The sequence below is a fragment of the Gopherus flavomarginatus genome, chromosome 1 (assembly GCF_025201925.1).
Source record: "Gopherus flavomarginatus isolate rGopFla2 chromosome 1, rGopFla2.mat.asm, whole genome shotgun sequence".
In the NCBI taxonomy this organism is placed as follows: domain Eukaryota; kingdom Metazoa; phylum Chordata; order Testudines; family Testudinidae; genus Gopherus; species Gopherus flavomarginatus.
Window position 1 is genome coordinate 314,713,902 of NC_066617.1, and position 12,951 is coordinate 314,726,852.

The window sequence follows — 12,951 nt, forward strand, 5'->3', positions numbered from 1 at the left end:
ATCCCGTGTTGTAACCGTTATGTGAATCAACATCGTCAGACTCCTGTCAGTTTTTAGCTTAAGGAGTAACATGACATGCTGGTGAGACCCATCAGCATATTCCTCAGCAGTTTGGGATCCATTCCCGAAGACCGAAAAGGGAAATCAGAGCATGCAGTACAAAAATGTTGAAAGATGGCACCAAATGTGGATGGAGGCACAGCGATTCCTGGGATGCAAAGCGATGCATCACAGGGCTTTGGGACAGGACCCAGAATGCTCTGCAACCCTCCGCCTGCTTCCCACAAGCCACAGCATCAGAATGGGAAGAGGTGCTCTGTGGGATAGCTGCCCATAATGCACCGCTCCCAATGCCGCTGCAAGTGCCACAAATGCGGCCACGCCAGTGCGCTTGCAGCTGACAGTGTGAACACACTGCAGTGCTTTCCCTGCAGCGGTCTACGAGAGCTGGTTTAACTCACAGCTCTATGTCTGCAAGTGTAGCCATGCATTTAATACATGGGACACTAGATGGGGAGAGCTCTGAAGGCATTTTCTTTGTCTAAAAAAAAAAAAAAAATCAGTTATCTTTTCAAAGGAGATCAGACTGGTCTGGCATGATCTACCTTTTGTAAAACCATGTTGTATTTTATCTCAATGACAGTTTACCTCTAGTCCTTAACTACTTTCTCTTTCAAAATTTGTTACAAGACCTGGCATACACGGAGGTCAAACTAACAGGCCGGTAGTTTCCAAGAATACTTTTCTCCTTTCTTAAATACAGGAACTATATTAGCAATTCCTCAGTCACTGGTTACAACCCCCAAGTTTACAAATTCATTAAAAATCCTTGCTATTAGGTTTGCAATTTCATGTGCCAGTTCCTTTAATATTTTTGGGTAGAGATTATCTGCTTCCCCCCCCCCCCATCCCCGTTTTAGTCCCATTAAACTGGAATACATTTAGGAACCAACTCTCAAGAAATAGTAAATGTTCCATTTTACTTGGGACTGATGAGGCCTCAGCTGGAATACTGTGTCCAGTTCTTGGCACCACAATTTAAGATGTGGACAAAGTGAGTAGAGTCCAGATGAGAACAAAAAAGATGAAAGCTTTAGAAAACCTGACCTATGAGGAAAGATTAAAAAACTGGGCATGTTTAGTCTTGAGAAGAGAAGACAGAGGCGACCCGATAACAGAGGCAACCCGATAACAGTTTTCAAGTATGTTAAGGTCTGTTATAAAGGGGATATGACCAATTGTTCTTTATGTCCAATAAAGACAGGACAAGAAGCAATCAGCTTAGTCTTCAGCAAGGGACATTTAGGTTGAACATTAGGAAAAACTACCCTTATAGTTAGGATGTTAAGTTCTAGGACAGTTTAACCAAGAGAGGTTTTGGAATCCCTGCCACTGGAGGTTATTAAGAACAGATTAGACCAGTGGTTCTCTTTTTACCACTATGGGCTGCATATGCAGCTCTCTGCGTTATGTGGGCAGTACCCACACAATATATAAAGTACCTGTACTGCCCTAAGGATGTCACATGAGCCGCAGCTGTGTGCTGATTGGGCTGCAAGCAGCCCGCAGGTTGAGAACCACTGGGTTAGACAAACCCATCACGGGTAGTAGACTGGGAGCACGTGTAATTCAGGGAGCAAGTTAATGACAACTCCTTCCTTTCTGTCATTTGTAAAAATCTACAGAAATCACAAATTCAATGGTGTCACCCTCCAGGGTGTGGCACAAGGAACTTGCTGCCCTTCTGGCTCACAGCTCCAGATCCTTCCATTGGTGGAAATGTTGACAATACAATGCAGTCAGAAATGGGTTGACTTGGGTATCATTCAAAAGCTCTTTCTCCCACAAATACAATGGTACCAAACATGACAAATCTAGAATAATTATATTCTATTTTAGCTATACTTTAACACAGGCATAATCAACATGCAGCCCTTACAGAGTTAAATTTTTGCCCTCAACTGATAACTGTGTTATCAGTTAATGCTCAGAAAAGGATACTTTATTAAGTTTTTTAATGTTACAGAATACTACAAATAAAGGAGTGCTTCAAATTGATTTGCCATCACTGGCAAAAAAGAAGTGGTTCAGCAATACTGATTATCATCTTTATTATACAAAAAGGAGTTATGAGGCACTGATTAAGACATCAGCATCCAGCCAGAAATTACGGGACTCCAACTACAAATGCTATGCACAGTTACATAACTTACTTCATGTACCATAATTACAATCCAAAAGTAATTTATTACAAAATCCTAGTTTTTACTTTAGTCTATCATTTTTACACATCAATGGGGAGATGAAGAACAACAACAGTTGCTGAATCTTTGGCAAATATCGCCATAGAGGACCTAGTTAAACACAATGCTCTGTGGCACCTTACATGCTATAAGTGCTCCTGGAAAGGGAATTTGGCAAGGTTAGTGAGCATCAGGAAAAAATTGAAGATGCTGGCATAAGTGCCAGCCATGGGCAAGACTTGCCTTATACTAGGCCTCATGGCGTGCATTTTGAGACAAACAGCTGCTCCTTCCACAGTAACCCAGAATCCCGAAGGCATCCCTTAAGTACAATTTCAACAAGAGACAGGTGAGAAACTGTATGAAAACAGTCAGTCATTCTTAGTGAGAACATTTCATTAAAATTAAGTAGATGTATTGATCCAAAAGATTTCAAAGCATATGACATATATTGAGTGCTACGCTAACAATGTCTAACGTGTTAGATCAACAGGTAAAAGCAACAGAAACAAATACTGATTTTACTGCTGCAAACAGTGGAGTTCATAAATTGCCTCACAGAGGCTCTAATGGATGGGAAAGTAATGGTGACAGCTGAAGCAGAAGTTAAGAGAAATATGTGCTCTGAACAGGATTGAAGAAGAACAAGTGCTTAGTGGAAAGACTCTTAAAGCACTTATTGAAGATGAACTGTGGGATATGGATGCACTTTTTAGCAATCCTAGCTGCAGAAATGAATCACAATGCATGTCCTTAAAAGCTGCAAAAGACATGGCACTATCAAAAAAAAAAGTGCTGATGTCAACAGTAATATGAAGAATCTTTGCAGCGGCTGAATCTTTATGGAAAAGCATTTTGTCCTGCAGTACATGGGAGTTGCAGGGACCCATAGCTGATGCTAAATTTGAAAAAATAATTCCACATGACCTGTACTACAACTTTAAATAGTTCATCGGTGGTCATGGTGACTTCATCATCAGCAAATATGACCGTATTCAAACACAGAACAAGGCTGTCATTTTATTGCAAAGTCTCATGTGCAAGTGGCTTGAGTGAAAGGCAGGTTTCCAACATGTACAACTGTGTTACATATGTGTAATATACCACTACAAAATAACTGTTGGAAAAACCACATTATTTTACTGGAAGACATTTGATTTAGCCTCCAACGTCACACTCCACACTCCGAAGGTGCTCAGAACAGACAGTTACTGACGAGGTCATATTTGAATAAGAGGTGTTTGTATGCAGAGTTTACCATTTAAAGACCAAAATTATAACACTTTGCAGAGCTGCGCTGGTGGATGTTTTCCACAAAGCAGACAAATGGAGGAAAATTCCCACTGACAAGGGGTGCACTTATACCTGCTATACAAAGGGCAAATCCTCAGGCAATGGAAAGGTCAAAACTATCCTCTCCTATCAGGCATGGCTGGACCTTGAAGGATGGACTGATCACACCAGTTGGGAGCGCATGGTATTTCACACACAAATCAATCCTTCAGCTAATCAAATGCTTGGGTGCAAAGACCAGAGACTCACCTCCCTGCAGTGTTTAGCTAGCAGCCAGCCAGTGCAGGGTGGATAGGGATCAGTGTGACAATGTGTCTGGCAGTGCTGCCCTAGATGGTGATGACTCTGATTAACAAATGTTTTTAGTCATACCTGTCAAGCCTAGTTTCCCTAGGCTTATCGAAGATCAGTGTATTCTTTATGTAAGCGATAGCTCTCTATGTTAAAGTATAATTTAAAATGTGGCTTTTTAAACATTTTTCAAATCTATATCTATTCTATGTTTCTCATGTTTGGTACCATTGTGTTTGTGGGAGGAAGGGCTTTTGAATTATACCCAATTTGTCTCATTTCCAATTACACAATTATCAAACTTATCATCAATTGAGAGGACCTGGAGTTGAGTCCGAGGGACAGCAAGACCCCCTGACATGCCAGAAGGTACCAGCACTAAAATTATGGATCCTCAGATTTTTACAAATCAAATGACACCTCCCCTACCTTTTATCACTAAGTTGCCCACAGAATAAGATTTTACTACATTATGCTGCCAGACTATATATTTGGTTCTGCTTCAGTGGGGAGGGGGAAGGCAGATGAACTAAATGATCTCGAGGTCTCTTTTCAGATCTACATTTCCATGATTCCGTGATCTCAACTCTGTGATGACATGAGGCGGAACCACGGCATCTTTACTTAGCTGGTGTTTTGTTGGGGAACAGACTGATCTGAGACAGAGTTGGTGCAACTGCAGGTGAAATCTGGCAAGCAGCATCATGTATGTGCATACTACACTCTTGAAGGGATTCTGCACCAAAAAAGATTAGATTAAAAATTATGCGCACACTCTCTCAAAATTCTGCAAATTTTATTTGTCAAATAAATGTGGAGGCTCCAGCATGGCACTAGAGAGCACAGGCCATTGGCTGCACAGAGGTGGAAAATCACTGTGCAGCTCCCCGCAGGACATGGGCTCAGCGGTGAGGCTGCACCAAACCCTGACACAGCGCAAGGACCTGGCCTGCCCCAGAAACACCCCAGGGCCTTGCCCCTCCATGCCAAGTGCATCAGGTGTGGGCGGGCAAGCAGGCTCAGCAAGGCAGGATCCAAGTGTGGAGGAGCTTAGTGTAGGAAGATCCAGGTGTGTGTTGAGGGTTCTGTATGTGGCAATCTGGGTACAGGCAGCTCAGTGGGGGATCTGGATGCACAGGGGCTTGTTAGGGTTCTGGGTGCAGCGGTAATGGGATGCTGCAGCAGGGACCAGGTGAAGATGGTTGGGCTCAGCAAGGGGGTCTGGATGTGGGGGAAATAGTGAGGGGGTCCAGACCCTGGAGTAGTGGGGCAGGGATCCTGGTGCCTCATTGGAGTAGTCCTGGTTCAGGGGAAATGGGGTGTCTAGGTGCAGGGGTGTAAAGCTGGGCACAAGGGTCTACGCATGAGGGGGTATGGATGCAGGGGGGTTGGGCGGATGAGGAAGCAGCTTCCTGTACAGTGATCCCTCCTCCTACAGCTGAGTAGAGATAGGTGCAGGAAGCATGGGGGGGTGGGGTGAGGGAGTTTGCAGAGCTTCCTACAGCCAAGGGAGAAATCTGGAGATGGGTCTGACATAGCCTCAGATGCCATGGGGGAAGAGGAAGTCCTGTCTTCCCCAGCCCAGCCTGGACTAGCACCTGAGCCCGGTGCATGGTAGAAGCCATCACCCAGGTCCTCCCCATTCCCACCCCCTGCCCCACAGTGATTTACCTCTCTGCCAGCTATCCTGGGCACCTGAAACATACTGCTCGGGAGGGTCGCATGACTGCTCTTGTGGCTTCCCTGTCAGAAAGTCACTTTTCTGCAGGGGACAAATTCTGTGCATACACAGTGGTGCAGACTTCCCTCACGCGTAATACTAACATACAGCTGAACAGCCCCATACACATCAGCACTGTCATAGTCAAGTATGTTTCTATTCCAACAGTGATTGCATTGACAGGAATCTACGTTCAGCCAGGTATGCTCGTCGACCTGGTCAAGGCTCCTCTGAACTACTGTCTGTGATGGGATGAGAGAGAACAGAAAGGGCATTATTACAGGCTTGCAGCTGTCTCCTCCTGGGATGTGCCCGCAATCAACCAATCAAAGTAAGGGTAAATATGAATGGCCTTCCTTCTGAGATTGACCCTACCACCACTAGGCACTTTGACAACTCAGGGCTGTGAAAAGTCCAAACGGCAGTACCTTATACTGGTAATATTTGGACCCCACTAGGAATCTTTGGTATTTCCTGTAACCCAGATAGATGGCTATCTGAAAGCCTGGGTCTGGTTCATGGCTCTCAACTTACAAGTCTTGAGCCTGAAGAGACTGAGGTAAGCACAGCCATCCTGAAGCAGAGGCTATGTGTATACTTAACCAGCTACACTGGCACAATTTCAGCGTTGCAGCTGTGCCGTTTTAGCAGTTTAAGCAGAGACACTCATTACAGAGACGGGAGAGGTTCTCCTGTTGCTGTATTTAATCCACCTCCCCAAGAGGTGGTAGCTAGGATGATGAAAGAATTCTTCCACTGACCTAGTACTGTCTACACTGGGATTTAGGTTAGCTTAACTGCATGGCTCAGAGGTGACAACTTTTCACACCCCTGAACGACATAATTGGGATGACCCAACTTATTAGTGTAGATTTAGCTTGAGGCAGCATATGTATTTGTTCAGTCTCCTCAGGTCTAGAAGAGAAGGAAGTCCCTAATTTTTCTTCAGGATAAGGAACAGGAGGAGAAGCCTCTTTCTTTGTATTCAGTGCGTATCTCTTCTCTGGCTCCTAAATGAAGCAATAAGGTCACTTCTGTTTGTGCTAGGCTCTTGTGAAAAGGGTACCTGAAAAAGAACAGGGAAGGGGACAGGTAGGGAGTAATGTGTAGAAATGTATAGGGCCCATTTTGTCAGCTATGGTGGCCACCAAGGCCCAAAAGAAAGAGTGCAAGATGGTTCCTGAAAGTGGGTCCAGGCTCCAGTGTGATTCAATGCTCCTGTCAAATTTGCTGCCTCAGAAGGAGCCAGGTTAGCAGAGGAGGTGGAAGATGGCCATCCTCTGGAATACCTAGGCTGCCTTTTTTTGGGTACTCTGGTGTCCCCAAGAGTAGGACAGTGTCCTCTGCTGGGGATGGTACTTGCAATGTCAGGTCCTCTGTAGTGGCCTGTACCTTGTACAGTGTGCCAGATTCCTAGAGCCATGAGGCCTGTGTCATAGTGACAGCCATGGACTGGGCAGCTGTATCAGTGGCTGCCAGTAGTGACATTCCCACAGCCATCTTGCTCTCCTTAGTATTTCCTTTATCATTGAATACCAGGGTTGGAAGGGACCTCAAGAGGTCATCTAGTCCAACTCCCTGCTCAAAGCAGGACCAATCCCCAGACAGATTTTTACCCCAGTTCCCTAAATGGCCCCCTCAAGGATTGAATTCACAACCCTGGGTTTAGCAGGCCAATGCTCAAACCACTGAGCTATCCCTCCCCCTATCCCTACCTCATCCTTGTTCTGGTGCTTGATTTTGCATTCTCTCAGATGAGAAAGTTGTACTTGGCAAATAAGCCCTGGTAATTTGCCAACAGGAGCTGCAGTGAGGCTGATGAATATGACTTGCACTCAAAAATATACAACTCACTGGGGTCTTTGTTCTTCAGTGTTCCTTTTGTGGACACAATTTTTTCCTCGTCCTGCCAAGACAACCCTTGGTTTGGATAGGCATAAAAGTGTTCAAAGCCCTTTGGGGGCACCTCACATCTCTTCCCTGCTCTGCTCTTTTCCAAGTGGACGGAAGAGTGTCTGGGATATCTGCCACAGTCCTTTGGCTGGTTGCAGGATCTATTCATTAACAAGGAGGGCAATTCTGGTTTGCATTATGGTTGTCAAAATTTCAAAGAAATTGAGAGACTATAACTTTAGAGTATATAAATACTGCTTCAACATGCAGGGTCTCTTCAATGCAAGACAGGTGGTCCTAAAAAGCTTTAAAGTAATCAGTTGCTAGATCTGGGGCTGGTGTCACTGCCTCATGCACTGGAGGAGAAAGACAAGGGTTGCTGTAATTCCTTCATTGCTTCTTGCTCTTGGGAGCCATATGTTGTTCTGGTGTGGACAGCTTAATTAATGATGCCATTGGGAACATGATCTACTCTTTCTAGAAAGATAGGAAAAGGATCTGCTCCTGGATGCATAACAATTCCAGTAAGGCCAAGGTGACATGTCCATGGATACTGGCTTGGTTCAGGGTGGCTGCCTCAGTGCCACTCCTGCCCCCATTCTGAGACATGACTCTGAATAAGGGCTCCCCAGTGCCATCCTTCAGGTCACTATGAAAGCAGAAAGACGATCTCTGTCCAATGCAGGCAAAAAGGATGGCATGGAGCGTATCTCCTCTTTGAATGGCAGTGCTGTAAGGTAATATGGCATCAGTGCCAGTCATTTCTTTGGCATGGTGAAGGTCTCTGGAGGTGATCCAAATTCCTCCAGATTGTATCTTGGGCCCTTGCTGAGCTCAGCTGCAGAGACCAGTACCAAGGCTGGCACTGGGGATCTCACTTCCTATCTGGTCAAGGACTTAGACCTTGTCTACACTACACAGTTTTGTAGACGAGTCATGTTTTGTCACCAAAACAGTGGCAATGTATATACTACAATGCTACTTCTGCCAACAAAACTCTCCTGCTTTGCCGACAAAATAAACCACCTCGACAAGAGGTGTAGAGCTTTTTGTGGCAAAGTTAGAATAACAAAATGTCAGTGTAGACACTGTGGTTGGTTATGTTGCTATAAATAGCTTCCAGGAGGTAACCCACAATACCCATCCTGACAGCTCTGGTCAGCAGTTCAAACTCCTCCTGCACCCAGGTACAGAAGCATGTGCCCCATCTCCTTTAAAGACTCAGGAATTTTTAAAATTCCACTTCCTGTTTGCACGGCACAGAGAGCTCACATCACATCTTCCCAGCTGACCATGATGACTCCATGCAGCAAACGCTCTCCTGCTTGGAACACACTGAGTTGTTGGATCTGCTAGCACTGTGAGGAGAGGAGGCTGTGCAGTCCCAGCTCCACTCCAGCTGTAGGAACTTCAATACCTACAGGCAGATCTCATGTCTTGTTGGATAGGAGCCACAAACAGGACATGATGCAATGCTGTACGAAGATAAAAGAGCTGAGGCAGGCTTACCAGAAGGCAAGGGAGGCAAACCATCGCTCTGGTGTTGCGCCAAAGACCTGCCACTTCTATAAGGAGCTGGACACCATCCTTAGCAGCAACCCCACCTCCACCGCCAAAAGCCAAGTGGATACTTCAATGCGGTGGCAGGCAGCAGACACTGGACTCAACCCCAAGGATGAAGTTGTAGTGCACACGTCACAGTTGTCTGGTGGCATGGTGAGTCAGGATCTCTTTTCCACTCTGGGGGGGCAGGGTCTGGCCAGTCCCAGCAGTCCATCTCTGGTGCGCATGATGTAAGAGGAGAGTCCTAGGTAAATGATTTTTGCATTGATACTGCTTGGTTATATATGAGATAGAGATGTTCTTTACTCTGTATATTCTAGAAGTGGGTGAAGGGATAGAAATGCACAAGACTAGCTGTGTTTGTGTGCTCCATATTCCCCTGTGCAGTTAAGCAGTGTCACAGAACAGCGTGTTGATACACACCGAGATTTCACGGAAAACCTCCAGAGAGATCTCCAGGAAGCTTTCCTCCAGGTACTCGCCAATCCTTTGCTGAAGGTTCCTTGGCAGAGCTGCTTTTTTCCTACAATGGGGGAAGGGACCTTTCCTGCGCCACTCAGCAATCACTTGTGCAGGGACCAAAGTGGGCACACAGGCAAGCAGCATAGGGACTGGATCTAAAACTGCAATTGTGAAGGAGATGCATCCTTGCTTAATCAGGAGCAAAGTATCAGCTTCAATCACCCCTGCCTGTGGAAAATGGTGACAGAATTTATAATATTGTCCTTAGTCACCTGCACTGATCCCCTTAAAAACCACCTAGACCCTTTGGCCCTTCTTGAATGCCCAGGCCGAACTCACCATATTCAGAGCGTTCACCGAGATGTTTGCTTGCCAAAGGATAGTGAGAAAGTGATTGGTATGTTAAAAGAGGCGTATTTCACTATAATGATTCAATGCTGTGTGTGAACGAAATCATGCTGCTGCGTATTGTTTCTTGCGCTACTGCAGATATGATCTTTGGGGGAACCTGACACTCCAGCTGAGTGCCTCCACCAGATAAGAAAGCGACCAAGATGGAACAAGGAGGACCTGTTCCGAGAGATGCTCCAATACCTGGAGGCTGAAAAAAAGAGAACAGAGTGGAAAAAAACCCTGCAGAACAAGAAGGAGAGTGAGGAATGCATTGTTAAGGGTTAGGAGCGAATGATAAAAGTGACTGAGGAGCAAACAGATGTTGAAGACCCTAATCATGCCCCAGATAGAACATGTGTGCTCGGCCCCCTCCTGCAGCCAATACAGAACTGCTTTCCACACCCTCCCCAAACTCCCAAACATTCCTTGCAACTTCCTGGAACATTCGGTCCTCCATTCACTTCACTTCTTTGGACAGCTTCCAAAATGATAGCTTGACTTACACACAGTTATTAGACACGATACTGCCCGGCACTGTTATCTCCCTTCCCATTAAGTCTTCTCTGTGTATTAATTGGTATTTCAAAGAGTTTGTTTTTTATTAAAGATAACCAGTCTGTCTCCTACATGTGGTGGTTGCTGCTGGTAGTAACACATAGTAGCACTTTGATCATTTGTTGACTAAAAACCCTAGTCATGAATCATCACAATTTTCATGCAAGGCAGCAAGTTAACAAAGTGCTGTATGAAACGACATCACTGGAGTTCATTATCTATATGTTGCCTCAAAGCCTCCCCAATTTGAATAGCTTCTGCTTGTGACCCTCTAATAGCCCTAGTATCTGGCTGCTCAAATTCAGCAGCCAGGCGATTCACCTCCGCACTCCGTCCTGAGGGGAAAAAACCTTTTCACCCTTAGCCTCACAAATATTATGGAGCTGCAGCAGGCTCTTATGACCATGGGAATGTTTTCTCATTTAGGTCTAATCTGCCATAAAGGCAGCGACAGTGTACTTTTATTCTGCCAAAGGCACATTCCATGGTCATTCTGCACCTGCTTAGCCTATGGTTGAAGTGCTTCTTGCTGCTGTCCAGGTTTCCCATTTAAGGCTTCATGAGCCATGGGAGTAAGGAGTACGCTGGATCCCCAGGATCACTAGGGGCATTTCAACATCTCCAATTGGAATCTTCTGGTCAGGAAAGAAAGTCGCTGCTTGGAGCTCTCTGTACAGGCCAGTGTTTCTGAAGATGCGTATGTTAAGCACCTTCTTGGACCATCCCACATTGATGTCAGTGAAACACCTGTTGTGATCCACAACCGTCAGCAATATCAGAGAAGTATCCCCCTTTATCGATGTATTCCATCACAAGATGGTCCAGGGCCAAAACTGGAATATGCGTGCCATCTATTGCTCCGCCAGTTAGGAATGTGGCTTTCTGCAGTCAAAGTTCCACAACCACTGCTTATCACCCCAGATCTGCATAATGATGGGATCCCACCACTCAATGCTTGTTCCCTGAGCCCAAAAGTGACAGTCCACAGTATTCAGCTGCTCCATGAATGACAAAAGTAATCTGGTGTTTCTTTCCACGGCACACAGCAGGTCAGGCAACACTGATTCCTGTTCAGACTGTGTGCTCATGATATACTGCATGACCATTTGTGATGCGTTCAGAACAGTTATCAGTAAAGTGCAGTGGAGGATCCATCCTTTCAGACAGATGGCAGGCACACAGTAACAGGGGCCATTGAAAAAATGCCATGAAATGCAGTCAGAAGCCCATGGAATGTTGGGACAGAAAGAACTGCATGGGACATTGAGTCCACACCCATGATGCACTAAGATCCATTCTGCCTTCCCACAACTCCTAGCTTTAGGAAGTGGCATAGTAAGTAGCATAGCGGGATAGCTACCAACAGTGCACTGCTCTGTCAGTGCTAGAGCACCAAGTGTGTACATGTTCTGCCGACAGAAGGAGCTTAGTGTGAACATGTACAAGTGATATAATTATACCAGTGTGTTGATAAAACTTTGTAGTGTGGACAAGGACTTAGGCTGTTCTTTGAGGAGTGATGTTTAGTTTCCTCCTTCTCAGACTTCTTTTCACATTTGGAGCTAATATTTGGGCTCTGTGAATGAGCCTCATCAATATGTATGGGCCTCTATGCTGGCTTTACTGCCTAGAATACTGGCCCCAGGACTGACTTGTCTCCAACAAGAATAGTATGCAGCTTGTTGTAAGGGCACCATCTCATTTACTGTTGGCCTCCCTGACCTTGTGATATTCCTACTGAAGTTCCTTTGCTTTCATGCTTCACTGCTGCTTATTCCCATCATACCCCTTGGGCGGCATCCCACATGCCATCTGTTCATAGATGTCCATGTTTCTACAACTTGTCTATAGCTGTGCTTGAAACCTCTTCTTCTCACAGGCAGAAGTTCCAACACCTCCAATCTACTGCAGGCAGCACTGCATCTAGTGCATGGACCCACCATAATCAGTTGGGCGATTGCATACAAAGGTGAGCTGCTAGGTGTGCTTGCCACGGTGTGCAATCAGGAAATGGGATTAAAAAAACAACCCCTGGGGGAGCTTAAATGGTATTAGTGGGAGGGAGGACAGTGGCTTCCAGTCTCTGACTCCTGAGAAGCAGAGTTTACAGTTGTGGCCAGAGTAGTCACTGTCGCAGGGAATGAGGTATTGTGGGACAGATGGTGGAGGACTGTTAAGGTTGACACAGGTGATGCGGTGTCTACGCTCACACTGCATTGACCTCAGTAGGTCAACCATGACTCCATACCATTTGGGGAGGTGGTTATACAGACTGTATCAGTGTGACAAGGTGCTTACATCACCTGCAGATACATTTGAGTGTAGGTGCATACACAAATAGTTAGATTGACATAAGTTTCTGTGCATCGACCTAAGTACTGTAGATCAGGCCTGAGAACAAAAACAAACAAGACCTCCTACACCCTCTGAAGTGCCAGAACTGCTCTGTTCCAAGATTTCAAGCTTCCAGCTTCTTGACAGCTTCTCCAATGCTTTGCAATACAAAAGGTAGTAGCACATTGAAAGTTTGGTGGCAGA

The 12,951-nt window shown here is 45.5% G+C and overlaps 1 protein-coding gene across 2 annotated transcripts in view; it reads right to left on the reverse strand.

Moving 5' to 3' along the window:
- KPNA3 (karyopherin subunit alpha 3) overlaps positions 1-12,951 on the reverse strand; it is an 86,671-nt gene that overhangs the window by 48,543 nt on the left and 25,177 nt on the right. The gene's annotated exons all lie outside the window — the stretch shown is intronic.